Below are 27,785 nucleotides of genomic sequence, written 5' to 3'. Positions count from 1 at the left end.
GACTTCCCTGGTGGTGCAGTGGTTACTCTTCTGCCTGCCAATGCAGGGGACATGGGTTCAATACCTGGTCCGGGAAGATCCCACATGCCGTGAAGCAACTAAGCCTGTGCACCACAACTACTGAGCCTGTGCTCTAGAGCCCGTGAGCCACAACTACTGAGCATGTATGCCACAACTACTGAAGCCCATGTGCCCTAGAGCCCATGTGTCACAACTACTGAGCCCGTGTGCTGCAACTACTGAAGACCATGTGCCTAGAGCCCATGCTCTGCAACAAGAGAAGCCACCACAATGAGAAGCCCGCACACTGCAATGAAAAGTAGTCCCTGCTCACCACAACTACAGAAAGCCCACGCGCAGCCACAAAGGCCCAATGCAACCATAAATAAATTAATTAATTTAATTAAATTTAAAAAAAAATTCTTAGCACCATACACAAAAATAAACTCAAAATGGATTAAACACCAAAATGTACGACCAGATACTATAAAACTCTTTGAAGAAAACATAGGCAGAACACTCTGACATAAATTACAGCAATATCTTTTTCAGTCCATCTCCCAGAGTAATGAAAATAAAAACAAAAATAAACAAATGGGACCTAATTAAACTCAAAATCTTTTGCACAGTGAAGGAAACCATAAACAAAACATAAAGACAACCCACAGAATGGGAGAAAATATTTGCAAACGATGTGACTGACAAGGGATTAATCTTCAAAATATACAAAACAGCTCACGCAGCGCAACATCAAAAAACAAACAACCCTATCAGAAAATGGGCAGAAGACCTAAATAGACATTTCTCCAAAGAAGATATACAGATTGCCAACAAACACATGGAAGTATGTGCAACATCACTCATCATTAGAGAAATGCAAATCAAAACTACAATGAGGTATCACCTCACACCAGTCAGAATGGCCATCATCAAAAAATCTAGAAACAATAAATGCTGGAGAGGGTGTGGAGAAAAGGGAACCCTCTTACACTGTTGGTGGGAATGTAAATTGATACAGCCACTGTGGAGAACAGTATGGAGGTTCCTTAAAAAGCTACAAATAGAACTACCATATGACCCAGCAATCCCACTACTGGGCATATACCCTGAGAAACCCATAATTCAAAAACAGTCATGTACCACAATGTTCATTGCAGCTCTATTTACAATAGCAAGGACATGGAAGCAACCTAAGGGTCCATCAACAGATGAATGGATAAAGAAGATGTGGCACATATATACAATGGAATATTACTCAGCCATAAAAAGAAACGAAATTGAGTTATTTATAGTGAGGTGGATGGACCTAGAGACTGTCATAAAGAGTGAAGTCAGAAAGAGAAAAACAAATACTGTATGCTAACACATATATATGGAATCTAAGAAAAAGAAAAAAGTGGTTCTGAAGAACCTAGGAGCAGGACAGGATTAAAGATGCAGACCTAGAGAATGGACTTGAGGACACAGGGTGGGGGAAGGGTAAGCTGGGACGAAGTGAGAGAGTGGCATGGACATATATACACCACCAAACGTAAAACAGATAACTAGTGGGAAGCAGCCGCATAGCACAGGGAGATCAGCTCAGTGCTTTGCATTCACCTAGAGGGGTGGGATAGGCAGGGTGGGAGGGAGACGCAAGAGGGAGGAGATTTGGAGATATATGTTTATGTATAGCTGATTCACTTTGTTATACCGAAGAAACTAACACACCATTGTAAAGCAATTATACTCCAATAAAGATGTTAAAGAAAAAAAGAAAAAACTACAATGAGATATCACCTCACACCAGTAAAAATGGCCATCATCAAAAAGTCTACAAACAATAAATGCCGGAGAGAGTATGGAGAAAGGGGAACCCTCCTACACTGTCGGTGGGAATGTAAGTTGGTGTAGGCACTGTGGAAAACAGTATGGAGATTCCTCAGAAAATAGAGCTACCACATGATCCAGCAGTCCCACTCCTGGGCATATATCTGGAGAAAAACATGGTTTGAAAGGATAGATGCACCCCAATGTTCATGGCAGCACTGTTTACAACAGCCAAGACATGGAAGCAACCTAAATGTTCATTGTAGATGAATGGATAAAGAAGATGTGGTACATATATGCAATGGAATATTACTCCGCCATTAAAAAGAATGAAATAATTCCATTTGTATCAACATGGATGGAGCTGGAGATTATTATACTAAGTGAAGTAAGTCAGACAGAAAAAGACAAATATCATATAATATTGCTTATATGTGGAATATGAAAAAAATGATACAAATAAAATTATTTACAAAACAGAAACAGACTCACAAACTTAGAGAATGAACTTATGGTTACTAGGAGGGACAGGTGGGGGGAGGGATAGATTGGGAGTTTGTGATTGACACGTACACACTGCTATATTTAAAATAGATAACCAACAAGCACCTACTGTATAGTACAGGGAACTCTGCTCAATATTCTGTAATAAACTAAATGGGAATAGAATTTGAAATAGAATAGATACATGTATGTGTATAACTGAATCACTTTCTATACACCTGAAACTAACACAACATTGTTAATCAATGATACTCCAATATAAAATAAAATTTTTAAAAAAGATATGCTTTGGAGGCACATTTGTTAAACTGCTTAGCTTTCTGTGCCTTAATTTCATAATTTTTAAAATGGAGATAGTAATAGTACCTTCCTTATAGTAGGTTATAGTAAGGATTAAATTATTTGTGATATGCACAATGTTCCGCCCACTCAATACATTTTAGCTTCTCTTCTTGTGGAAAGAGTACTGGGTGGAAGAGAGTAGATCCATGCTTTAGTTTAGTTCAGCCATGAACTCAAGATATGGCCTCAGCTGGGAAGGGATGGTGATTATAAACCAGACTATTAGAGCTGTATGGGATCTTTGGGATTATTGATGTCATCCTACCAGTGAGGAAAGAATAGGCAGCACAGGAAAGTAAAACTGTATCCGGGAGGAAATCCTTGGCATTGAACTATGTGGCCCCATAAGGCTGTTTCTATTATGAAACTCCAGTGATTCTAAGTACATCATAATGTTACTGACAATTCTTCTATAAGGGCTCTCTGGGGTCTTTGTCAGAACTTCTCTTAGTGCTTGGGTCATTTTATTACTTTTCTAACCTGACCTGAGTTCACAGGCTTCTCAGAAGCTATGCAGAAAATAATGTGAAATCAAAATTTATTTTCTTTCCTTTAGCTCCACAATTGTGCATATTCAATGCCTCATCCCACTGAGAGATGTCCTACTTTCAACTCTCCCTTGAGGTACTGACTTCTGCCTGGGCTGCTTGAAAATCTCCAACCAGGTAGAGTAATCAGTCTTAATATCATTAAAAGTAGAACAATAAAACACTATTGTTTATTTATTGTTTTATTTATCATTTTTTCGAGTAATAGAAAGTAAGCAGCACCAATCATGAAGGAATCTTGTCATTTAAAAAGTTTAAGGAAAAAATCAAACATTTTCAGAAGAAGAGAAAATACTATAAATGCTTTCATGCACCTTCAACCCATATTCAATTTCTACAGTGGGTAAATAGCATGAGGGAAGGTGGAATCATTTTAAATTAAAACTCACTTAACGAGGGCTTCCCTGGTGGCGCAGTGGTTGAGAGTCCGCCTGCCAATGCAGGGGACACGGGTCCATGCCCCGGTCCGGGAGGATCCCACATGCCGCGGAGCGGCTGGGCCCGTGAGCCATGGCTGCTGAGCCTGCGCGTCTGAAGGCTGTGCTCCGCAACGGGAGAGGCCATAACAGTGAGAGGCCCGCGTACCGCAAAAAAAAAAAAAAAAAAAAAAAACAGACCTCACTTAACAGGCTGTTGAAGCTTCAGAAATTGTTGGAGACTCTTGGTGGATCTAACTCTCCCTCAGATGGCAATTGTGAAATCTGGGCAATATATATTTTTTAATTATATTAAGAACTGGAGAGTGACCAAAATCAAAACTAGAGGAAAGCCTATCCTTAAAAGAAGAATTTCCATGAGTGTGATTTAAAGGTTTGCAGGCTCCTGCCTACACAGCTGCAGCAGCAGAAAGCCACCATCTTACTGGTTTGAGGTACCAGACATAGTTTGGGGCAGGCAGAGCAGAAAGTTAGAGGAATAATCCTGAAAGGGAGGGAGCTGCACAAGGGGAAATCCCCAAACATATACATACAAAATCTGCCTAGAACTTTGGATGACCACTAAATTATACATGGCTAGGGAAGACCTGAAGGGGTCTTGAAATATACAGTAGCTGGGAGCTGAATAAATTGAGTGGGGAGATCATTTCCTGTCCACCACAAGGAAGACACAGTTGTGAGTTTGAGTCCAGCCAAACTAACTGCCTTCTAAAATAAGAATTACTGTTCAGAAGAACATAACATAATCCAGATACCCTACATTGTATAACTCATAATGTCCAGTTGCCAATCAAAAATCACTGGATGTGAAAAAAAATTTTAATTTCAGAAAAAAAAGCATTCAATAATAACTGACCCAGAAGGGATCCAGGTGATGGAAGTTGCACACAAGGACTTTAAAGCAGCCATAGGAAATACGGCCAAAAACTTAAGGGAAAATATACACACAATGAGTGAAAAGAAGGGGAAAATTTTAGAAGAGTTTAAGGTAGAAAAAGAAAGCTTTCCCAGTCCTAGTATCTGTCCTACCTGCCTAGGCTTGGGGCATCTCTTCTAACACTAGGCTCTAATTTACTCTCACTAGACATTATGGAGGCACAGTCAATACTATCCAATATGGCATCACCTACTCCAGTTGACATAGGTCTGATCTCAATGGGATAGAGGGTATATAGTGGTATTGGTTGTGTGGTGGTGTTAACAATGCTGGTGATGGTGGTGGCAGACAGAACTGAAATTCTTGCTGAATATCAGGATGTTAAGAGAAGGTAGTCTAAATCTTTGCTCTAATTAAACAAGCTTATACTTCCAAAGTTATTTCCCATTAACTTTGGTATCTGATCATGGCCTAAATTATGTTTCCTCCAATGTTTCCTAGTAAAGGGAAGGATTTACACAAATAGTAATATCTAAGAATAAGAAGACTTAATTCTAATACTCTAGCCAATTTGGAGAAGCTAATTAAAATCCCAGGAAACCCAAGTTTTTTCTCCTCTAAAACAAGAGAGAGATTGAATAAAACAATCTCTTTGTAGCTATTTAATGTCATTAAATATCATTTAATGAATCCCAGACCTGGATTGGGTTTTATCCAATCTCCTATCTTGGTAATAAGAGTGCCTATCCTGCTTACTCCACAGAGCAACTATGAAGAACAAATGAGATAATGACAACAGTAGCTTACATTTATTGAGGGATTACCATTTTCCAGGCATAGTTCTAAGTGCTTTCTTTTTATGTATTAACTCATCTACTACTAACAACAATGAGGTAGGTAGTATTTCTATTAGTCTCATTTCATAGATAAGGAAACAGAGATTAAATAGCTTGCCAATTTAATAAGAATTAAAGGTGGGATTCCACCCTGGGAGTCTGTCAGTGAAGATGTGCAAATCAAGTGCTCTCAGCAATCTTAGCCTCTGTCGTTAAGAATGTAAACTGGTACAACCACTATGGAGAGCAATTTGGCAACAGTCTTACAATTAGATGCTCACTCTTATGAACAGGTTATTCCAATCATGATATTCACTAAGAGAAACTCTTGTACATGTGTAGGAGAAGACATAGAAAAAAAAATTTCAAGTAAATATTATTTGCAATAGGGAAAAAAGCCTAACTGTTCATCAATAAGTGAATGGGTAAATCAATTGAGATGTTCTACAACAATTAAGTGAATGTGTATCAATATAAATAGATCTAGAATTTTCCTCTCCAATATGGTAGCCACTAGCCACATAAAGCTAATAAGCACTTGAAATATGGTTAAAGATGTATGTTAGAAGAGTAATATTTTGGATATATTGAGTTTAATAAAATATATACTAAATTTAATTTTGCTGGTTTCTTTCTGCTTTTCTGTTTTAGTTTTTTTAATTTTTAAAATTTTAATTAATTTATTTATTTTGGTCACACCACACGGCTTGCAGGACCTTAGTTCCCTGACCAGGGATTGAACCCAGGCCCACGGCAGTGAAAGTGCTGAGTCCTAACCACTGGACCACCAGGGAACTCCCTCTCTGCTCTTTTTAGATGTGGCTATTAGAAAATTTTAAATTAATATGTGGCTTATATATTTTTATTGGACAACACTGACCTAGAAAATATAATCTGAGTTAAAATAAGCAAGCTATGAAAAAATCTGTGAACACTACAAAGCAGATAAAGCAATACTATCTGCTGTTCATGGAACATCTACACTCAAGTAAAATATAAAACTATGGAGTGAAATGGTACCCTTCAAATATATAATAATGGCTTCCCACAGAGAATAGATAAGGGGATGGAACTTGGAGAGGAAAACAAAGAGAACTTGAATTTTATTTGTAATATTCTACTTTATTTAGATAAAATATCTGAAGCCAAAAGGACTAAATAGTAATATTTGATTGTTCTTAAAGGGGGATATTTTTACATTTTGGTATTTTAACATTCCAAAAATGAAAGAGAGCAAAAAATTGAAGATCAATAACTTCACACATGCAGCACACATTCATTCACACTTTTAAGAATTCTCCAGTCATTAGGCACCATATTTAACCAGAGGGTCTAGCAAAGATGAAGACAAGTGTGAGGATGTTGAGGAGAGAGGTTAAAATACACACACTGCCATCTGATAATTGTGTATATGAATATTTATAAAGCACAATGATTTTTCCTGACTATAAAAGTAATATGTGCTCATTGTAGAAAATTTGTAATTTATGAAAAGTATAAAGAAAACAACAACCTACCACAATCCCATCACTAATAGAAAGTCAGTGGATATTTTGGTTTATTTTCTTTCAGTCTCTTTGAACATTTGGCTTTTTACTTTTGCTAATATCCGGCAGATATTTTGAAACAAACCCCTGAATGAAATACGATTGCTTTGTCTTTGATCAAAATAACCTTTGCCTTGGGGGTTCAGATTAGGCTTGTGATATCTTTCCTTTTTAAAATCAAAACAAAAATAAAACCAATGGCTAATACTGACTTAAGGCTGTACCCAGCACGCTCAGCATGTTACATGCATTATATAATTTAAACTACTTTCTGTTGTAGGAACTATTATAATTCCTATTTTATACAGAGAAATGAGGTATAAAGAGGCTTACTAAGTTGCCAAGGAAGAGCCTGGATGAGATGAAGCTTGGGATTCAAACCCAGAGGGTTTGATAAATACATCTCCATCTCCATGGCAGGCCCCCTAAGAGTGAGTCTTTGGGTTTGTGTTGAATTTAAATGTGTGTGAGTGTGAATGTGAATGTGAATGTGTGTGTGTGGTGGTGATGGGAATAGTGGCATAGAACATATTCTGCTGCCATTACCTGCCCCACCAAGCCACTCTCTAGAGGCCCCTACACCTCCATTACACTAACCTCAGACTAAAAACTGAACCTGGCCCAATCTAAGGAGATTCAAATATCAGATAAGCTGTGAAAATGTTCTCTTGGGGTTAGGCAGAGAGTCAGTTCATCCTCTCAAATACACTTTGTATTGTTTTAGGTTCAGAGATCCTCTCTGTAACCTCTGGCCCATTCCTTAACAATCCTCAACAGGCTGCAATTGGAACAAAGAACCTCAGAGCCCCAGAGTGATCAGTGTCTGAGTCTATGTACTGCTTGCTGTATTTGGACACATAAACAGGTATAAATGAGTCAGGTGAACTTTGTTAATGAAAAGATAATTTTATCTCACATTTAACATTTGTTGAGCCCTCATTATACTTTGCCCTGGACTAAGTACTTTACATGTTTGCATGTTTGCGTATTTCATTTAATCTTCATAACAATCCTATAAAGAAGGTTTTATTATGATTCCCATTTCACTGATAAAGAAACTGAGGCTTAGAGAGGTTGAGGAACCTGCTCAGGTCACAGAGATAATAATGGTGGCGTGGTCCACACTTCCAAACTGGGGACTACAAACACCAGAGTCCATACTCTTCCTCTATCCTTTAACACCACCCACGCCCCAGCATATAAAGACTTCTTATTTCCCTTTGCTAAGTAGTGTAATGTAACAATGTTTGAGACCAGTAGAAGAAACATATTTGATATGGAATCCACCAGACACTGGTATAGCCAATCAGATGATTCTTATCTTTTATAAAGACATCTTTTCCTTCAGTTTCTCCCACCAGACCTGCCACGTTTGGGTTGGATATCTGTTACCAACTCCTGGTTCTACCTAGTTGGTATTCAGGAATGGTCCATAACCCAAAGAAGCAGATTTTAAATGACTTGATTTTGTGTTGCACATTGCAGCCTAGGAGGAAACTGGATGGCTACCAGCTTATAAAAATAAGGAAATGAGAATCATGCTTAATAGGAATGAGGCATGCCAGTGATCAGAGACAGGGATTAACATTTCAAAATATGATGGGAGAAGTGGGTAGGGCAGGGGATGAGTAGGCAGAAGGATGAATCAGAGACAAAGGCAGCCTTAGTCAAAGAACTGACCAACAAACAGATTCTGGGCACTTAACAAACTCTAGTAACTCCATAATAGAGTAGAAGATATCCTCAAGTTAATTTTTCTTCAATTCTTGTCCATTGAAGGCTGAGGAGCAGTCATCATTGGGGGCCTTTAGAGTTGAGATGACATGCTGATTGGGGTGGACCAAAGGAGAGATGAAAGCAAATGCACCTGCTGCTGGGATCCAGCCACTCCCTTGGCCGTAAAGCAGCACTTAACCCCAGTACCCTCCCACTGTATTGTTAGTATGTGTCCCAACAAGCAGTGTCATTGAATTTCATCACTATCCCAGGTTCTACTAAAGGCCTGAGTCTTCATAATATTGCCTACACATGATGAGTATTAAACAGCAGGAGAACACCATTGTCCTTGATGAGATGTAGAACACAGTATCTGAGGTCAGGAAACTAATGAATTAATGGGGGGAAAGTCTGTATCTGAGACCTTGATTATTGAAGCAAAGATAAAATGTACACAGAAAAAAGAGAGCAAAATAAAAAGTGAAGGGAAGAGCTCCCACTTTTCCCACTCTTCAGACCTTTAACCTAGATCAAGGAATGGGAATTAAGCTTCAGCTACATGTGTCCGTATCAATACTCTCTCCCGCCAGGGGGTCGTACTGCAGGAAGAATTGTGTATTTTAAGAGAAATGTAGCCAATGCACCACTTTTTGACTGAAAGAAGGAAAAAATGACAAGGCAAGGAGGAAATAAAAGAACTGGATAGTAATGTCTTTGAAATTCCCTCTGCATACGATTTCCCAGGCTCTAAGAGCAACTTTTATACTCGTACTCCATGTGCAGCCTTAAAGTGAGTCTCCACAGTCATCCAAACATCATAAAAAGCTGTTCTCATTATTCCCACCCTTCCTAGGAGTGGGATTAAGTAGTTGATCTGAGACAGCCCTGCTAGTTACTCTGACCTCTTTCTTGACAGGAGCTGTTGACACTTGCTCTCGTTCCTCCTTTTACAGGAAAGTGGCACTGTACCTGTATCTCAGTGCAATACTGTCATTGGCAAGGCCTCCAAGAATAGAAAACAATGAATGACACAAAGGGGGTATAAAACCTCATAAAATGGGACTATTGGCCAAATCCAGAATTGACTCAGAGTACCAGCAGCTCCCCTCAGTGACAACATGAACCTCCCAGCAGTTAGGCAGTGTGATTAGGCTAAAGAGAGATGTGTTTCTGGGCCGCTGAGGCACCTCTGGCTCTTTAGATTTCTAAAGAATTCATGGACCCACTTTAGATATCAGAATAAATGGCTTTGGGTAAGAGAAAAGTGGTGAATTCCTGTGGCAGCGTAAGGCTGAACCCTACCAAAGTGTTTTCTTGCAGAGGAAAGTAGCCTGCACGTGGTCTGCTGTTCAGTACTGAAGTTTTATAGCCCTTCCTTATGCTGTGTGCTTGGCACTGTCACTCTTCCTGACAGTCTCTGTAAGCAAACACTCCTTCAAGGTTTCAGTAAACTTGCCCCTCTGCCTTCTTTAATAAAATGCATCCTTGGAATTCGGTGGATCTTCTTGTTTACTTATTGGTTTGAAAATATACAGAAAGATTTCTATTAGATACATAGTTTCTGGGTTCATCAGTTCTACCTGCATACTATTATAAACATGTTCTACTGGGCACTTATATGGTTAGGAAAGATCTTGCCTTCAATGTCAAACCTTTATTAAGCACCAAAGGACTTTCTCAGAGGTGAAATTGCTCAGATGGAGAATGTGGATAAGAATCAGGCTCTGGATTCAGACAGACTGAGGTTCACTCTCTGCTCTGTCACTTAAGTTGCTGTGGATTTGGGGCAAGTTACCTCACCTCTCTGACTTTTTCCATATCTATAAAGTGAACATGACACAAATATCTATAACAAGGTTTGTTGTGAGGATTATATTATGTGCCTGGCACATAATAAGAGCTCAGAATTATTATTAAAAAATAAAACATGGACCCTAATTTTGTGGAGTTCATGGTATATAAGGGAAAGCAAATATTTAAAGATATAAACAATTACATCTGAACAAAAGTGCTATAAGGGACATGATAAAACAAACCAAAAAAAAAACCCCAAAAAACAAAAAAAAAAAACAACAGTAAAGCACAGACAAATAGCTATTCATTTTTGTCAGAAAGGGTCATGAGTCTAAGGGAGGAAGTACTATTTGATCTCACTTGGCTGATAAGTGAAGATGGGTGTTCTATGCAGAGGAAGAAACAAGAGAAGAGGCAGAAAGCCATGAAGCAGAAGAGAATGCAACCATGTGGAGGTGAGAACCCAATCCACATGAAGCGATGGTCGGCTTTCTGAACTTTGTGAATGATTAACTCCTATTAATTCCTAAGAGTCAGAGTATACATTTTTCTTTAGCCTGATGACTAATCTACTGCAGAAGATGAATTGACCAGAAAGGGAAAGGTGGAGCGCACTATGGAAGAACTGAGACGATGGATACCCACCCGACTTTGGTTGAGTAAGTCAAAATCCAATCAAACTTGGTATTATGGCTCAATTACTTCTCATTCAAGAGCACTGCATCCTAATTATGTATCGTCATTCACTAAGTCAGACAGGGCATAAGCCAAGAAAAGAAGCTTCCCAGTCATAGTTACCTTGAATTTGTTCATTAACCAGTTCATTTGCTCATAGAACATCTTATTTGTCACACCAGTCCTTTCAATTTGTTGTTTGTTCAGCCTGATTCTCCTAAAGGTCAGGGCTGAATTTCCCATCACTATTATTGAATACAGCCTGGATTAATCCTGTTTCCAATGCCCAATTGACTTTTTTTTCCCTTTATGCTTATGTGCAAATGTACACTAAAAACTTACAAATACAAAACTTCCTCTAGGTAAAAATTCAAGGAAATGGGGAGACTTGCAGTGAAAGTCAGAAGAGCTTTCTCTCTCTGCAGTGCAGGAGAACACTCAGCCCTTGAGAGGATGGGAGAATCAAGCTTAACAAATGCATTAGTTAAAGCATACAGATAAATCCAGAAATGTTTCAAATGAAAAATGGTGACTGAGCCAAGGTTTTGTATATTCTCTCAATGCTCTTGAACATGTTCTAGTGTACTTAGTGCTAAATGTCTTTCTTAAAAAATATTTTCAGTTATTTTAGGAATAATCTATTTATATTACTAGTTTGTTTCCACTATGGTCAAGAAAATTACTTTATGATTTCAATTCTTTACCACTTATTGGAAACTGTTTTATTTTCCAGCATATGGCCAATTTTGGTAAATCTTCCACGTGTATTTGGAAATATTGTGCATTCTGTAGTTATTGAATGCACGACTGTGGATCTGTTTATTTCTCCATTTAATTATGTTAGTTTACGTCTTAAAATTAAGGTTATTTTATTAGTTGGTTGTAAACTTAGGTTATTACATCTTCCCTTTAAACTGATTATTTTATCATTATGAAATGTCACTCTTTATTGCTATTAAATAAAATAATACAGTAATTATTTATCTCTAATATTTAATACTGAAATAGTTAGAAGTATTAAAGTTCCTTCTAAATTTGTCAAAATGAAGAGATCTTTATCTTTATCTCTAGAATTGTTGCATACAGAGGTTTTATTTTATCTCTAGTAATACTATATAATAAAGTATTTGTAATTATTCAATTTTCTTTCCTTGTTAGTTTGTAATACTGTTTTGTATCTCAATTATTACAACATGTATCTTTGACTTATTAGTATTTACTTTACGTTAATATTTTATCCACTTTCCAGATAATGCAAAGACCTTATAAGACTTTTTAAAAATATTTTTCTAATTTTATTGAGATATAATTGACATATAACATTGTATTTGTTTAATATGTATAACAGAATGAGATTTGATGCATGTACATATTGTGAAATGATTACCACAATATGTCCAGTTAACACCCATTACTCATATAATTACAATTTTTCTCATTTTATGAGAACTTTTAAGATCTACTCCCTTAATAACTTTCAAATATACAATACAGTATTGTTAACTAGAGTCATCATGCTGTACATTATATAACTAGAACTATTTATCTTATAACTGGAAGTTTGTACCTTTTGACCACCTTCACCAATTTCTCCCACCCCCAACTCCCTGACTCTGGCATCCATCAATCTGTTCTGTTTTATAAGTTCAGTTTTTTTAGATTCCACATGTAAGTGAAATCATACAGTATTTGCCTTTCTCTGTCTAATTTATTTCACTTAGCATAGGGCTCTCAAGGATTTATAACACCTTAACACCATTGACCTCTCTACTCTCTGTGCTTTTGCTATTTTGTGTTTCAATTCAACATATATTTTTAAACCCACAAACATTAGTGTTATTATTTTAATTAATATGTATTTATATTTCTATTGTTGTTATTCTTTCTGTTGTCATTGTTCCTTTTTGCATTTTTTTGCTTCTATCTAGGATCATTTTCCTTCTGCCAAAGAACTCTCTTTAGTATTTTAGTGAAGGTCAAATGGGAATGAATTCTAAGTTTTTGTTTGTTGGAAAAAGTATTTATTTTGCCTTAATTTTTGAAGGATATATTCATTAGGTATGGAATTCTCAATTCACATTTATTTTCTTACATTATTTCAAAGATGTGATTCGATAGATTCATGGTTTCTGTTGCTTCTATTAAGAGGTCAGCTGTCAGTCTTGCTGCCTCTTTGAAGGTAATGTGTGTTTTCCTTGCTTTTTAAAATATTTTTCTGTTTTTCCTTGGTTTGCAGCAGTTTTACTGTGATGTGACTAGATATGGTTTTCTTTGATTTTATCCTATTTGAGGTTTTCTTTGATTTTATCCTGTTTGAGGTTTGCAGATCTTCTTGAATTTATTACTTAATATCTCTTGGTAGTTTTAGAAAATTCTCATGCAGTAGCTCTTCCAGTATTGCATCTTCCACAATCTCTCCTCTAATTACATGTGTGTTAGATCTTTACATGGGGTCCCACATATTTCTTATGATCTCTTAAAAGTATTCTTTATATTTTTTCCCTCTTTGGACTTTATTCTGGACACTTTCTACTGACCTATGTTTCAGTTCACTAAGCCTCTTTTCTGCTGTGTCTAATATGTTATTAAATCCATTCTTTAAATTCTTAATTATTGTATTTTTTTCTGTTTGAAAGTTTCCCTTTAAATTTTTTCACATACCCTAGTTTAATGAAATTCACCATCTTTTTATTTGTTTTGCCAAAAATCAAAATCATAACTATTTTAATGTCTACATTTGATAATTCTAATATGTACATCATTTGTTGGTTTGTTTCTATTATTTATTTTTTCAGTTACAGTTTCATTTTGTTTTGTTGTCTGAAATGCCTAGTAAAGTTTAACTGAATGTTAGATCTAATGTCTGAAGTATTATAAGCCTTCTTAATAGTTCATCATCTTCCAAGAGGGATTTAATTTTCTTCTGGCAGTCTGATAACATATGGGCAGATCATCTTGATCTGCTCAAGGTTGGTCTATTTTAGTCTGCTCTTATTTTTAGAGTATATCTCTTTTGAAAATCTCAGTTGAGTAAAAGTAAAACACCTGTACTTGGAAAATTATAAGACACTGATGAAAGAAACTGAACACATAGAGATGGAAACATGCACTGTGTTCATAGATTGGAAGAATTAATATTGTTAAAATGACCATACCACCCAAGGCAATCTACAGAGTCAGTGCAATCCCTATCAAAATATGAGTGGCATTTTCCACAGAAATAGAACAAATGATTTTAAAGTTTACATAAAAACACAAAAGATCCCCAATAGCCAAAACAATCTTGAGAAAGAAGAACAGGGCTGGAGGAATCATGCTTCCTGACTTCAGACTCTATTACAAAGCTCTAGTAATCAAAACAGTATGGTACTGGCCCAAAACAAAAACCAGACACATAGATCAATGCAACAGAATAGAGAAACCAGAAATAAACCCACACACTTACAGTCAGTTAATCTACAACAAAGGAGGAAAGAATATACAATGGAGAAAATACAGTCTTTTCAATAAGTTATTCTGGGAAAACTGGACAGTTACATGTATAAGAATGAGCTTAGAACATTTCCTAATACAAAAATAAACTCAAAACAGATTAAAGGCTTAAATAGTCTTAAATGTAGGACTTGAAACCATAAAACACCTAGAAGAGAAAATAGGCGGAACACTCTGACATAAATTGTAGCAATACATTTTTGGATTTGCCTCCTAAAGCAAAGGAAATAAGAGCAAAAATAAACAAAGGGGACCTAATCAAACTTAAAGCTTTTGCACAGTAAAGGAAACCACTGACAAAGCAAAAAGAAAACCTATGGAATGGGAGAAAATATTTGCAAATAATATGACCAATAAGGGGTTAATATCTAAAATGTAAAGAAAGAACTTCCAGACAAGATGGTAGAAGGACCTTGCGCCCACCTCCTTTCATGAGCACACCAAAATCACATCTAACTGCTCAACAACCATTGGTAAAAAAAGACTGGAACCTACCAAAAAAGATATTATACATCCAGAGACACAAAAAAGAAAGCACATATGATGGTAGGAGGGGCACACTCATGATATAATCAAATTCCATACCCCCCAGCTGGTGACCTACAAATGAGAGAATAAATATATTGCAGAAGTTCTCCCACAGGAGTGAGAGTTCTGAGCCCCACAGCAGGCTACCAAGTCTGGGGGTCTCACATTGAGGGGAGGAACCCCCAGAGCATTTGGCTTTGAAGGCCAGCAGAGCTTGATTGCAGGAGCTCAACAGGACTGGGGGAAACAGAGACTCCATCCCTGAAAGGTGAACACAAGGTCTCATGCACACTGGGACCCAGGCCAGGGCAAAAGCAGTGACTTCACCAGAGCCTGGGCCAGACCTACCTACTGGTCTTTGAGGGTCTCCTGGGGAGGCGGGGGTGGCAGTGGCTCACTCTGGGGACAAGGACACTGGTGGTGGAGGTATCAGGGAGTATCCATCACCATGAGCTCTCCTGGAGGCTGACATTTTGGCACCAAGGCCTGGTGCCAGCCAACAGCCTGTAGGCTCCAGTTCTGGGATGCCTCAGGCCAAACAACCAACAGGTGGAAACACAGCCCTACTCATTAACAGACAGGCTGCCTAAAGACTTCCTGAATCCATAGCTGCATCTAGACACACCCTTGACATGGCCCTGCCCACTAGAAAGCCAAGACCCAGCTCCACCCACCAGTGGGCAGGCACAGGCCCTTACCACCAAGAAGCCAGCACAAGCCTCTAGACCAGCCTCATCTACAAGGGCGCAGATACCAGAAGCAAGAAAACTATGATCCTGCAGCCTGCAGAACTGAGTCTGCAAACACAGGTCAGAATCTACCCTGGGACTAGCTGGTCCTTGGTCCTTAGGTGACAAGAGGGGAGTATACCGCTGGGATACATAGGACATCCCCTACAGAGGGCCACTTCTCCAAGGTAGAGAAATGTAACTAAATTTCCACATACATAAAACTACAAATAGAAATCTAAACAAAATGAGATGGCAGAGGAATATGTTCCAGGTGAAGGAACAATATAAAACCCCAGAAGAACAACTAAGTGAAGTGAAGATAGGCAATCTACCCAAGAAAGAGTTCAGAGTAATGACTGTAAAGATGATCCAAGAACTCGGGAAAAAATGGACACACAGAGCAAGAAGTTACAAGAACTTTATAACAAAGAGTTAGAAAATATAAAGAACAACCAAACAGAGTTGAAGAATAAAATAAGTGCAATAAAAAAATACACTAGAAGGAATCAATAGCAGAATAAATGAGTCAGAAGAATGGATAAGTGACCTGGAAGACAGAGTGGTGGAAATCACTGTCAGAGAACAGAATAAAAAAAAAAAGAATGAAAAGAAATGAGGACAGTTTAAGAGAACTTTGAGACATCAAATGCATGAACATTTGCATTTTAGGGGTCCCAGAAGGAGAAGAGAGAGAGAAAGAACCTGAGATGATATTTAAGAGATAATAGCCAAAAACTTCCTTAACATGGGAAAGGAAACAGTCACCCAAGTCTAGAAAGAGCAGAGAGTCCCATACAGGATTAACCCAAGGAGGAACATGCCAAGACACATAGTATTCAAACTGACAAAAATTAAAGATAAAGAGAAAATATTAAAAACAACAAGAGAAAAGGAACAAATAACAAAAGGAATCTCCATAAGGCTATCAGCTGATTTTTCAGCATAATCACTGCAGGCCAGAAGGGAGTGGCACAATATATTTAAAGTGATGAAAGGGAAAAATCTACAACCAAGAATACTCTACCCAACAAGGATCTTGTGCAGATTTGACAAAAAAATCAAAATCTTTACAGACAAACAAAAGCTAAAATAATTCAGCATCATCAAACCAGCTTTACAACAAATGCTAAAGAACTACTCAAGGTGGAAAAGAAAAGGCCACAACTAGAAATAAGAAAATTGCAAAATGGGAAAGCTCACTGATAAAGGCAAACATATAGAAAAGGTAGGAAATCATCCACACACAAATATGATATCTAAACTAGTAATAATAGTTTCGAGGAGGAGAGTACAAATGCAGGATACTTGACATGCATTTGAAATTAAGAGATCAGCAACAATTTTGTATAATGTGTGTGTGTGTGTGTGTGTGTGTGTGTGTGTGTGTGTATACTGCTATATCAAAAGCTCACAGTAACTACAAACCAAAAATATATAATTGATATACACACACACAAAAAAGGGAATCCAAACACAACAGTAAAGATAGTCACAAAATCACAAGATGAGAGAACAAAAGAGGAAAGGAAGAAAAAAGACCTACAAAAACAAATTTAAAACAATTAACAAAATGGCAATAAGAATATACATATCGATAATTACCTTAAATATAAATGAATTAAATGCTCCAACCAAAAGACACAGACTGGCTGAATGAATACAGAAACAAGACCCATATATATGCTGCCTACAAGAGACCCACTTCAGATCTAGAGACACATACAGACTGAAAGTGAGAGGATAGAAAAAGTTATTCCATGCAAATGGAAATCAAAAGAAAGCTGGAGTAGCAATACTCCTATCACACAAAACAGACTTTAAGATAAAGACCATTACAAGAGACAAAGAAAGATACTTCATAATGATCAAGGGATCAATCCAAGAAGATATAACAGTTGTAAATATATATGCACCCAACATAGGAGCACCTCAGTATGTAAGTCAAACAGTATGTAAGTTAACAGACATGAAAGCAGAAATTGATAGTAACACAATAATAGTGGGGGATTTGAATACCCTCCCTACATCAGTGGACACATCATCCAGACAGAAAATCAATAAGGAAACACAGGCATGAAATGACACCTAAACTAGATGGGCTTAACTGATATTTATAGAGCATTCCATCCAAAAGCAGCAGAATTCACATTCTTTTCAAGTGCACATGGAACATTCTCCAGAATTGATCACATGCTGGGTCACAAAGTGAACCTCAGTAAATTTAAGAAAATGTAAATTATATAAAGCATCTTTTCCAACCACAACACTGTAAGATCAGAAATCAACTACAAGAAAAAAACTGCAAAACACACAAACAGATGGAGGCTAAATAATATGGTACTAAACAACAAATGGATCACTGAAAAACTCAAAAAGGAAATTTAAAAAGTACCTAGAGACAAATGAAAATGAATACATGATGATCTGAAACCTATGGGGAGCAGCAAAAGCAGTTCTAAGAAGGAAGTTAACAGTGATACAAGCTTACCTCAGGAAACAAGAAAAATCTCAAATAAACAGCATAACCTTACACCTAAAGCAACTAGAGAAGAAAAAAAACAAATTCCAAAGTTAGAAGGAAAGAAATAATAAAGATCAAAGCAGAAATAAATGAAATAGAGAAGAGAACAATAGAAAAGATCAATGAAACTAAAAGCTGGTTCTTTTTTTTTTTTTTAAGTCTTTATTGGAGTATAATTGCTTTACAATGGTGTGTTAGTTTCTGCTTTATAACACAGTGAATCAGTTATACATATACATATGTTCCCATATCTCTTCCCTCTAGCGTCTCCCTCCCTCCCACCCTCCCTATCCCACCCCTCTAGGTGGTCACAAACCACCGAGCTGATCTCCCTGTGCTATGCGTCTGCTTCCCAATAGCTATCCATTTTACGTTTGGTAGTGTATATATGTCCATGCCACTCTCTCACTTTGTCACAGCTTACCCTTCCCCATCCCCATATCCTCAAGTCCATTCTCTAGTAGGCCTGTGTCTTTATTCCTGTCTTACCCCTAGGTTCTTCATGACTTTTTTTTTTCTTAAATTCCATATATATGTGTTAGCATACGGTATTTGTCTTCCTCTTTCTGACTTACTTCACTCTGTATGACAGACTCTAGGTCTATCTACCTCATTACAAATAGCTCAATTTCGTTTCTTTTTATGGCTGAGTAATATTCCATTGTATATATGTGCCACATCTTCCTTATCCATTCATCCAATGATGGACACATAGGTTGTTTCCATCTCCAGGCTATTGTAAATAGAGCTGCAATAAACATTTTGGTACATGACTCTTTTTGAATAAAGGATTAATCTCCAAAATTTATAAGCAGCCCATGCAGCTCAATAACAAAAAAACAAACAATCCAATCCATAAATGGGCAGAAGACCTAAATAGACATTTCTCCAAAGAAGATATATAGACTGCCAACAAACACACGAAAGAATGCTCAACATCATTAATCATTAGAGAAATGCAAATCAAAACCACAATGAGATATCATCTTACACCGGTCAGAATGGCCATCATCAAAAAATCTAGAAACAATAAATGCTGGAGAGGGTGTGGAGAAAAGGGAACACTCTTGTACCGCTGGTGGGAATGTGAATTGGTACAGCCACTATGGAGAACAGTATGGAGTTTCCTTAAAAAACTACAAATAGAACTACCATATGACCCAGCAATCCCACTACTGGGCATATACCCTGAGAAAACCATAATTCAAAAAGCTGGTTCTTTGAAAAGATAAACAAAATCAATTAACCTTTAGCAAGACCCATCAAGGAAAAAAGGGAGAGGGCCCAAATCAATAAAATTAGAAATGAAAAAAAAAAATTACAACTGACACCACAGAAATACAAAGGACTGTAAGAAACTACTACAAGCAACTATATGCCAATAAAATGGATAACCTAGAAGAAATGGACAAATTCTCAGAAACACAATCTCCCAAGAGAGAACCAGGAAAAAATAGGAAATATGAATGGACCAATTACAAGTACTGAAATTGAATCTGTGACTAAAAACCTCCCAACAAACAAAAGTCCAGGACCAGATGGCTTCACCAGTGAATTCTATCAAACATTTAGAGAAGAGTTAACACCTATATTTCTGAAACTATTCCCAAAAAAATTGCAGAGGAAGGAACACTTCCAAACTCATTCTATAAGGCCATCATTCCCCTGACACAAAAACCAAGCAAAGATACTAAAAAAAAGAAAATTATAGGCCAATATCACTGAAGAATATAGATGCAAAAATCCCCAACCAAATCCTAGCAAACTGAACTCAACAATATGTTAAAAGGGTCAAACACCACGATCAAGTGGGATTTACCCCAGGGATGCAAGGATTTTTCAGTATGGCACATCGTCAATCAGTGTGATATACCACATTAAGAAACTGAAGAATAAAAACCATATGATCATCTCAATAGATGCAGAAAAAGCTTTCGATAAAATTCAACATCCATTTATGATAAAACCTCTTCCAGAATGTGAGCATAGAGGGAACCTACCTCAACATAATAAAGGCCATATATGACAAACCTACAGCTAACATCATACTCAATGGTGAAAAGCTGTAAGCATTTTCTCTAGGACCAGGAACAAGACAAGGATGTCCAATCTTGCCACTTTTATTCAACATAGTTCTGGAATTCCTAGCCACAGCAATCAGAGAAGAAAAAGAAATAAAAGGAATCCAAACTGGAAAGGAAGTAGTAAAACTGTCACTTCTTGCAGATGACATGATACTATGCACAGAAAATCCTAAAGATGCTACCAGAAAAGTACTAGAGCTTATCAATGAATTTGATAAAATTGTAGGATACAAAATCCGTACAAAATTAAATGAAATCTGTTGCATTTCTATACACTAACAATGAAAGATCAGAAAGAGAAATTAAGGAAACAGTCTCACTTACCATTGCATCAAAAAAAATAAAATATCTAGGAATAAACTGACCTAAGGAGACAAAACACCTGTACTCCAAAAATTATAAGATACTGATGAAAAAAATTGAAAATGACACAAAAAGATGGAAAGATATACTGTCTTCTTGGATTGGAAGAACAAATATTGCTAAAGTGACTATAATACCCAAGACAACCTACAGATTCAATGCAATCCCTATCAAATCACCAATGGCATTTTTCACAGTACTAGAACAAAAATATTTTTAACTCTATGGCAACACAAAAGACCTCAAATAACAAAAGCAATCTTGAGAAAGAAAAGCAAAGCTGGTGGAATCAGGCTCCCTAACTTCAGACCATACTACAAAGCTGCAGTCATCAAAACAGTATGGTACTGGCACAAATACAGACATATAGATCAATGGACAGGATAGAAAGCCCAGAATTGTACCCACACACTTATAGCCAATTAATCTATGACAAAGGAGGCATGAATATACAATGGAGAAAAGACAGTCTCTTCAATAAGTAGTGCTGGAAAAACTGGACAGCTACATGTAAAAGAATGAACTTAGAGCATTCTCTAACACCATACACAGAAATAAACTCAAAATGGATGAAAGACCTAAATGTAAGACTGGATACTATAAAATTCTTAGATGAAAACATAGGCAGAACATCCTTTGACATAAATCGCAGCAATATTGTTTTGGATCCGTCTCCCAGAGTAATGGAAATAAAAACAAAAATAAACAAATGGGACCTAATTAAACTCTAAAGCTTTTTGCACAGCAAAGGAAACCATAAACAAATGAAAAAACAACCTACAGAATGGGAGGAAATATTTGCAAGCTATGTGACTGACAAGGGATTAATCTCCAAAATATACAAACAGATCATGCAGCTCAATGTCAATAAAAGCAAACAACCCAATCAAAAATGGGCAGAAGATCTAAGTAGACATTTCTCCAAAGAAGACACACAGATGGCCAAGAAACTAAAAATAAAGCTACAGTATGATCCTGCAATCTCACTCCTGGGCATATATCTGGAGAAAAACATGGTTCAAAAAGATATATGCACCACAATGTTCATTGCAGTGCTATTTACAATAGCCAAGACATGGAAGCAACCTAAGGGTCCATCGACAGATCAATAGATAAAGAAAATGTGGTATATATACACAACTGAATATTACTCAGCCATAAAGAATAATGAAAGAATGCCATTTCAGCAACATGGATGGACCTAGAGATCATACTAAGTGAAGCAAGCCAGATGGAGAAAGATAAATATCATATGGTATCACTTATATGTGGATCTAAAGAAAAAAATTCAAATGAACTTATAATATTTACAAAACAGAAATAAACCTATAGACATAGAAAACAAACTTATGGTTACCAAAGGGGAAAGCAGGGGAGGGATAAATTAGGAGTTTGGGATTATCATATATACACTACTATATATAAAATAAATAACCAACAAGGACCTATTGTATGGCACAGGAAACTATACTCAATATTTTGTAATAATCAATAAGGGAAAAGAATCTGAAAAAGAATATATATATGTGTGTATACATATATATATATATATATATGTATACACACATACATATATATATATATATGAATCAGTTTCCTATATACCTGAAACTAACACATTATAAATCAACTATACTCCAATAAAAACAAAAGTTTATATATATATATATATATATATATATATATTTACACGCATATAAACAGCTCATACAACTCAACAGCAGAAAAACAACCCAATTTAAAAATGCACAGAAGACCTAAGTAGACATTTCTCCGAAGAAAACCTACAGATGGCCAACAGGACATGTTAAAAGATGCTCAACATTGTTAATCATCAGAGAAATGCAAGTTAACACCTCAATGAGATTTCACCTCACACCTGTCATAATGGCTATCATCTTAAAGTCTACAAATAACGAATGTTGGTGAGCATGTGGAGAAAAGGAAACTCTGGTACAGTGTTGGTAGAAATGTAAATTGGTTCTGCCACTGTGGAAAACAGTATGGAGGTTTCTCAAAAGCTAAAATAGAACTACCTTATGACCCATCAATTCTACTCCTGAGTTTATAACAAAAAAAACAAAAACAAAAAGCCCACCAATTCAATGAAATAATGCCATTTTCAGCAACACTGATGGACCTGGAGATTATTATACTAAGTGAAGTAAGTCAGACAGAGAAAGACAAATACATATCTGATATCTGATCTGATATCTCTTATATGCAGACTCAAAAAAAATGATGCAGATGAACTTATTTACAAGAACAGAAACAGACTCACACACTTAAGAGAATGAACTTATGGTTATCAAGAGGAAAGTGTGGGGGTGAGGGATAGACTGGGAGCTTCTGATTGACATGTACACACTGCTATATTTAAAAGAGATAACCAACAAGGACCTACTGTAAAATAAATAAATTAATTTAATTAAATTAAAATCCCCACTAATTTGAAAAAATACATGCATTCCAATGTTCACAGCAGCATTATTTACAATTGACAACATATGGAAGCTACCTAAGTGTCCATCAGCAGATGAATGGATAAAGATGTGGTATATATGTACAATAGAATACTACTCAGCCATGAAAAAAATGAAATTTTGGCATTTGCAACAACATGGATGGACCTGGACGGTATTATGTTAAGTGAAATAAGTCAGAGAGAGAAACACAAATGCTATATGATATCACTTACACGAGGAATCTAAAAACTAAAACATACTAGTGAATATAACAAAAAAAGAAAGTGACTAACAGATATAGAGAACAAACCAGTGGCAACCAGTGGGAAGAGGGAAAGGGGGAGGGTCAAGATAGGGGTAGGGGATTTAGAGGTACACACTACTATGTATAAAATAAGCTACAGGGATATATTGTACAACACAGGGAATATAGCCAATATTTTATAACTATAAATGGAGTATAACCTTTAAAATTGTGACTCACTATTACATACACCTGAGCCTTGTATAATACTGTAAATCAACCATACCTCGATAAAAGAAAAAAATCTCAGTTGAAAATTTGGGTATTTCATTGGCCTTTTCTACTGGAAGTGTTCTGAAATCCAGCTTTTATATCCTCAGCACCAAAAACTACTAAAATCTGTTTAGCATTTTAGCCTCTTGGTAACAGATTTCTGCTTTGAAGTTTTGGTCTCTTAACTTACACACATATAGCTTAGAAGACTTAAAAATGCACCAAAACAAAAACTGCATACAGAAAGTCAGACTCATTTTTCTTCCGTTCCCTTTTCTCCAGAAACTTGCCTCAAGTCCCGGATGTTTTGTAGCTCTGGCTTAGTGAGATTACCACAGCTCTAGGCCACCACTTCCTTATTTCCATGCCCTGTGATTTGAATTGAGAAATGCCGTGGGGGAAAAAGCAGTGTAATATAAAAGACTCACTTAATACATGCACCTACTCTCTGAGATCTTGGCCCCTCAAGTTTTAGCTGTCTTAGTTGTTCTCTTATCTTTACAATCTATTGTCTAATGGTATTCTGTCCAGCTTTTATAATTGTTATCAATTACTCTCATAGTTAGAAATGTAAATGCATATACTCTCTGGAAGTACTGATTTTGAAATTTTGTATTTTGTTTAGAGAGAAAGTCCAATTATTTCTGTAAAAAACATGGTCCTGATGTCTAGTTTGAGATCTAACTTAATAGCAACATAAATGATTCCTAGGATTATTCTTTATCTAAACCTTACAAGTAGATCTCTTCTTTTAGTCTTTCATCTTTGAAGCTTGAGAATGGTTTTTGTACTAAATGGATCAGAGAAATATGTACTTAATCCTTTCTACCACAATCCTATTGTTCCTTTAAAGATGCTTATGTCTCTTTCCTTCTACATATAAGGAAGTGTATGACCTTCACCCTTGTCATCCTTACTCTTTTTTTATCTAGCTTTAGATAACTGGAAAACAACTAGCCCACCTGGTACAAAATAAACACAAAACAAATGTTGATGAAGGGAAGAATAAATGAATAAATAAAATTACTTCATTATGTGAAAAACAGTTGAGATAGTTCTTTGATTCTTCATTGTCAACCTCTTGTTTTAATAAAAAGTCATCTAAAGTGTTCGATAACTTGAGGCCACTCTCCCAGGCTCTATATTTAGTGAGATCCGAGGGACTGAATTTCACAAATTTTTAGTCCATATAAAGTTATGCCAACAAATTCACTTATTTATTCTGAATCATTTATTTGCTTGTCATTTAGGTGGTCATCCAGAAGTGATTTTTGACAAAAATCTCATTGTATACACTTAGCTAATCTTGACTAGTGTAAACAGCTTTTGTCATGTGAATTTCTATTTGGGGATATGAGATAACCGGTGAGACATTGCTAGACTGTTCATTGCCTGGTCTCATTTTTGAAAGTACCTCTCTTACAGTAAATTTAGAAACAGGAACTCACTGTGTTATGCACTGAATGTCTGTCAGGGCCTGCTCTGTCATGTTTCTAGATCTTTGAGCATTTTTTCCTATGCCCTGAATGTCCCTCTCCCTTTTGCCTGTCTGGTGAGCTGCTTCAGTGTCCAAAAATGTTACCTCCTTTGTGAAGCTTTTCCAATATCTCAGCAACATTATATGCTTCCTCTTCTGGTTTCCCAGTTTCCTGGTTTTCATTATAGTAAATTATAGTTGACCCTTGAACAATGAGGGGGTTAGGGGTGCCAACCATCTGCACAGTCAAAAATCCACATGTAACCTATAGTGGGCGCTCTCTACATGTGGTTCCTCATATCCGTGCTTCCTCTGTGTGTGCGGATTCAACCAACCATGGATTGTGTAGTACTGTAGTATTTACTATTGAAAAAACTCCATGTGTAAGTGGACCTTTGCAGTTCAAACCCATGTTGTTTAAGGCTCAACTGTATTTATGTCTTGCTTCTTCACTAGACTCTCACAAGGGCATGGATGCCTTACTCTCCTCACTAACTTCAGTGCCCAAAATAGCAACTGATACTTGCTAGATCCTCAGTAAAAATTTTTTTCTTAAAGATAAATCCACCCAATGTCAAATTCATCCTTTTAAAAAGTACACAATTCAGTGTTTTTTAGATTATTCAAAGTTGTATAACCATTACCACTATATAATCTCGTAAGATTTCATCACTGCCAAAAGAGATCTCAACCCAATAGCAGTCACTCCCAATTTTACCCTCCTTCCAGTCCCTGGCAACCACTAATCTGTTTTCTATCTCTATGGGTTTACCTATTCCAGACATTTCAAATAAATGAATTCATACAACGTGTGGCTTTTGTGTCTGACTTCTTTCACTTATAAAACTTTCACGGTTCTTCCATATGGTAGCATGAATCAGTACTTCATTGCTTTCATGTGTGAATAATATTCCTTTGTATGGATATAGCATATTGTGTTTATCCAGGCATCAATTGATAGCCATTAGGATTGTTTCCACTTTTTGGCTATTATGAATAATGTCACTATGAATACTCATGTAAAAGTTTTTGTATGCATATATGTTTTCAATTCCCTTGGATGCATAGGAGTAAAATTTCTGGTAACTCTACGTTTAACTTTGAGAAACTGCTGAACTGTTTTCCAAAGTTGCCGTACCATTCTACATTCCTACCTAGAGTGTATGTGGATTCCAATCTCTTAAGATCCTCTCCAGCACTTGTTACTGTCTGTCTTATTGATTATAGCTATCCTAGTGGATATGAAGGGGATCTCATTGTGGTTTTGATTTGCATTTACATAATGAATAATAATGTTGAGCATCCTTTCATGTGCTTATTGGCCATTCATGTTTTCTTTGGATAAATTATTATTCAAATCATTTGCCCATTTTAAAATTTGGTTGTCTTTTTATCGTTGAGTATTATGAGAGTTCTTTATGTATTGTGGATACTAGACCCTTATCAGATGTGTAATTTGTAAATAGTCTATTGTTTGCTCCAAATGTTACCCACTGCCTCAGGCAGCCATAGCTACCTGTAATTGTTTTTGGCAAACACCCTTGGAAAAAGCTGTTTTCACTGGGCAAGCTGTGTGTCAGGTTAAATAAAGACAGCCTTGAAGTGGTATCTTCCATGGAACCACTGAACAGGTCAAAACTTCTCTCGGAAGATAACTCTGGAGGAGTTCCAATCCCATTCTGTCTCCTCCAGTTACTGCCAAACTGTTGGTTTTTACCATGATTGTCAGCTGTAGGGCTTTAATGCTACCACAGAGCTGGAGCTGTGAGGGGTGGGGGTAGACAAGGGCACATTAAATCACGGTAAAATTTGCTTTTCTTATCAGGATTTGGCCATTTTTCTTGAATAAATACTCCCCACTTGCTGTAAGCCTTTGATTAATTTCCAGAGTTCTAAAAAAACTGATTCTGATTGTTTTTTGGGTGGCAGGGCAATGTTTATGTCACTTTCAAGGAAGAAAGGTTTTTTGGAGGCCCTTCCTCCATCATTTTTACTGACATCCTCAGGACATGTTTGTGAATAAGTGAATGAATAAATGAATTAATTACATGCATGCCCACTGAAGTGCCCTTATACTTACCAATTCAGCCAAGATATTCATTTTTTGAACTGATTAATCTGCTACAACCTGCAGACTCTGGGTTAATTGAGCCCTGGAGCTGACTGCTGTACCAGGAAGTGAGAGGGGATAGAAGTTGTTCTGTATTGAGGCGATTCATATTGGTTATCCAGATTTTTTGCTCTGGTATAGAGGGTACCACTTGCTGCATTTCCTGCAGGAAGTGTAATTACTTCCTGTTTCTTTTCTAAGGCTTTCAACCATGGTTTTTGATATTGTTTTGGTATTACATAGTTTTGGTTCTTTTGTTTTTGCCTTATTTGAGCAGCTATCTTGTCTTGAATTCAGATTCTGTGAAACCATTGCCTTATTAATCAATTTTTGTATTCATTATGTTTTTCCAGTGCAAATATCTTAATGAATTTTGAAGTTGAATCATCATCTTGTTTTACTCTTTCTGATC

The sequence above is a fragment of the Tursiops truncatus genome, chromosome 2 (assembly GCF_011762595.2).
Source record: "Tursiops truncatus isolate mTurTru1 chromosome 2, mTurTru1.mat.Y, whole genome shotgun sequence".
Lineage (NCBI taxonomy): Eukaryota > Metazoa > Chordata > Mammalia > Artiodactyla > Delphinidae > Tursiops > Tursiops truncatus.
Note: the sequence above shows the minus strand (reverse complement) of the source record.